This window comes from Spermophilus citellus (genome assembly GCF_964194105.1).
Source record: "Spermophilus citellus genome assembly, chromosome: 3".
Lineage (NCBI taxonomy): Eukaryota > Metazoa > Chordata > Mammalia > Rodentia > Sciuridae > Spermophilus > Spermophilus citellus.
In genome coordinates this window covers 80,782,978-80,787,297 of record NC_138184.1, presented here as the reverse complement: position 1 = coordinate 80,787,297, position 4,320 = coordinate 80,782,978, and positions in this window count along the sequence as shown.

The following is a 4,320-nucleotide window of genomic DNA, read 5'->3' as shown; positions in this document are numbered from 1 at the left end:
GCTCCGATTGGCTCCTTAGTGCTCTGTGGGGGCGTGTCCCAGAAATCCCAGCCCCTGCACATCTGGAATGAGAGGCTGAGCTGAGCTGTGAACCTGAAGCTGGGTCCAACAACTGCTGCTGACACAGATTCATGTTTGCATGAATAATACTGTGCAAGCATTACTAACATGCCTAATATATTAAAATAATTAATGACATTTGTTCTCTTGTCATGAGCCATTAATACTTATTAGTCATTCTTGTTGTCATTATAATGCTCTTGTACAAGACTTGTGCAAGATCCAGGACCATATTTAAGCACTTTGCTTTTTGCAGTGGAAGAATAAACGCCTGGGATGCGGGTTTGAGAGCCAGTATTTCTGCTTGCAGACGAAATGGATTCTCTGAGCTCCTCTTCCCTCCAGAGTAAGAGAATTATTTCATAACTGAGCCTGTAATACAAACAACATAGCTATTCAGAATTTCGGTTATATTGAAGATTACAATTGCAAAATGTTCGTAAGATAGTCCTAAGCAGGAAAATCAGGTTATGAAGCAATACTTATAACAAGGTAGACAAGTTAGTTTAAATATACGGTATTAGAGGGGGCGTAGGTCAGTGGAAGAACACTTGTCTAGCACATTCAAGACTCTGGGTTAGATCCCTAGCACTAGTTTAAAAAGAAAAAGAAAAAGAAATACCATAAATATTCAGTATATTCCATGTAATTTCAAACATTTCAAGGGAAAAAAAAAAAAACAAGGCACGGTGGTTCACGCCTGCGATTCCAGCAACTGAGGAGACTGAGGCTAGAGAATCGTAAATTCTCAACAATTTAGCCTTGTATCAAAATTTAAAAGGGGGGTGAGGGGAGTAGGGATGGTAGCTCAGTGATAAAGTGCCCCTGCTGTCAATCCCTATTACAGCAATAAATAAATAAGTAAATAAGTAAAGAAATAAATAAGTCAAAACAGGCAAAGATGTTGCCGAAAGCTCCGTTCTTGTTTCCTATGCCAATCCAATAACAGGCTTTGAGAAAAAGGAAAAATCAGGTTTATTGCTTTGCTAGCAAAGGAGATACACAGGGGACTCCTACCCCAAAGGTTGTGATTCTGCCCATCAGCAGGAACTGGGGGGCTTTTTAAAAAATATTTTTTAAGTGGTCAATGGACCTTTATTTTATTTATTTACATGTCGTGCTAAGGATTAAACCCAGGGCCTCACACTTCCTAGGTAAACTCTCTACTGCTGAGTCACAGCCCCAGCCCCAGGGGGCCTTTTAAAGAGGTGACTCACCAGCTACTTTCCACTTGTTCTGTGTTTTCTAGTCATTTCTGACCTCTTCTGTATCATCCCCAAAGTCTGGATTACTTTGTTCCTATGGTGGGTGTGTACTCAGGGACTGATAACTCAGTTTAGAATGGGGAAGAAAGGTAATCCTATTCCTCTGAGATTAAGGAGGGGGAGAGATTAGGGAGGAATAGAGAGAGAGAAAGAAAAAGAAACACGTTCATTTTAAAAATAAACTGTAGTGGCAGAGCAGCAAGTGTTATATTCAAAGCAGAAAGTGTACCACTGTTACAAAACAAATATGAAGTGAGAGAAGTCAGGAACTGGTTTCATCCAAAGAGTACAGACTTCAAGGGGATATGAGAAGGATTTCCAGATCCTGGAAGTATTCTATGTCTCAGTGTGTAAAGTGATATACATATATTCATTAGTATATAAAAAAAAAAAGAAAGACTGAGCCAAGCACAGTGGCACATGCCTGCAATTCCAGCAGCCCAGGAGGCTGAGTCAGGAGGATCCCGACTTCAAAGATAGCCTCAGCAATGGCAAGGTGCTAAGCAACTCTGTGAGACCTTGTCTCTAAAATACAAACTAGGGCTGTGGATGTGGCTCAGTGGCCAAATACTCGGGATTTCAATCCCTGGTACCAAAAAAAGAAAAACTAGACAGATCAGACTAGATAGGCAATATGAAGAATCTTTGTCTTCATATGTTCCCAAATGCTTTTCCATGTTTTTTGTTTGGTTTGATACCAGGGATTGAACTCAACATCACTTATCCACTGAGGCACATCTCCCAGCTCTTTTTATTATTTATTTATTTTGTTTTGTTTTGGTACTAGGGATTGAACTCAGGAGCACTTGACCGCTGAGCCACATCCCCAGCCCTATTTTGTATTTTATTTAGGGATGGTCTCACTGAGTTGCTTAGTGCTTCACCTTTGCTGAAGTAGCTTTGAACTCACCATTCTCAGGCCAGCCTCCTGAGCCACCAGGATTACAGGTGTGTACCACTGCAACCGGCATGTATTTATTTTGAGCAAGGATCTTGCTAAATGCTTAAGGGCCTTGCTAATTTGCAAGGATTTACAATCCTCATGCCTTGACCTCAAATTGTTAGGATTACAGCCTTGGACCACCACACCCAGCTGTTTTCTGTTTTCACATTGAATTTCTCTGGTACCTAGGAAACAAAGAATAAATAGAATTTTAAATGGAAAAAGTGGGGTGGGAGCCAGGCACCCTGTGCACACCTGTAATCCCAACAGTTTGGGAGGATAAGGCAGGAGGATCAGGAGTTCAAAGCCAGCTTCAGCAAAAGCTAGGTGCTAAGCAACCCAGTGAGACCCTGTCTCTAAATAAAATACAAAACAGGGCTGGGATGTGGCTCAGTGGTCAAGTGCCTCTGAGTTCAAGCCCAGGTGCCCCCCACCAAAAAAAAAAATAGTGTGTTGGAGATGGTAAAGCAATTGCCTAGCATATTTGAAGCCCTGGGTTAATTCCCCAGTATTGCAATAAAAGAGAATGGTGGGCTAGGGTTGTGGCTCAGGTAGAGTGTTATCTATTTTTCTATATATTTGAAATATTTCATAATTTAAAAAGAAAATTGTTTAAGTAATTCTATGCAATAATTATACACCTGCTGGGCACAGTGGCACAAGCCTGTAACCCCAGCTACACAAGAGGATGAGAGAGTAAAATCACAAAGTTGAGGACAGTCCTAGAAATTTAGTGAGACCTTGTCTCAAAATAAAAATAATAAGAGCTAGGGATGTAGCTCAGTGGTAGATTCCCCGAGGGCTCAATCACCAATACTGTGAAAAAGAAAAAAGAAATTCAATACTTGTGTTGACTTTCAATTGAATATTTTTCTCACATTTAGAAAAGGAATATTAAATGTAAATAAACATTGAGAGAAAAAATTTATGTATTCTGTTTGAGTTACTACATTTTAAAGAATTTTGTAAGAAAATGAAAAAGTAATTATTCCCTTCCTGTTTACTTCCTAGGAAACAATATAACAATATGTTAATCCTCACAAGAGGAACTTTTGGGAAAAGCTCTAACCAAAGATAAGTTATGTTTTTATACCTTGATATTTGCTTTGTATGCTGTGTGTGTGTGTGTGTGTGTGTGTGTGTGGTGCTGGGGATGAAACCTAGTGCCTCACATGTGCTAGGCAAGCACTCTATCACTGAGCCACAACACCATCCATGTTTGTTTGTTTTGTTTTTGGTGCTGGGGATTAAATCCAGTCTTTGTGAATGCTAAACACATGCTCTACCATGGAACCAACCTGCCCCGTGTTCTATGTTTGAATGACCTATGATATAAAACGTGTTTTTTCTTCTTTACCCCATTTAAAAATTTTTGATTGGGGCATAATTTAGGGGAAAGGATACTGGGGTTTGAACCCAGGGATGCTTTACCACTCAGCCACATCCCTAGTCCTTTTTTATTTTTTACTTTATGACAGGGTCTTGCTAAATTGCTTAGAGGCATCCCAGCAACTCAGGAACTCAGGAGACTGAGACAGGAGGATGTGAGTTCAAAGCCAGTCTCAAAGGCTTAGTGAGGCCCTAAGCAACTCAGCAAGAACCTGTCTCTAAAAAAGATCTGAGGATGTGGCTCAGTGATTGAGTGTTCCTGGGTCCAATCCCTGGTACAAAAAAAAAAGAAAGAAAAAAGAAAAAGAAAGAAAAGAAAAGAGTAGACAACCACTAAAAGAATGGAGACAGATAATAAAAATTCCAACCCAGCCAACCCAGTAGAGGGGGAGAGGTCATGTACCCCTGTAATACTAGGGACTTGAGAGGATCACAAATTCAAGACCAGTTTAGGCAGTTTAGTGAACCTGTTTCAAAATAAAAACTAAAACATTCTGGGGATGTGGTGCAGTGGTTAAGCACTCCTGGGTTCCATCCCCCATACCCAACAAATCAAAACAAGTTGAAAGTGGAATTGTTACACCATCTACATCAATCATTGTAGAAGTCTTTTAATTTTATAAGAAACTGCCAAACTGTTTTCCAAAATGTTCTGCAGCAATT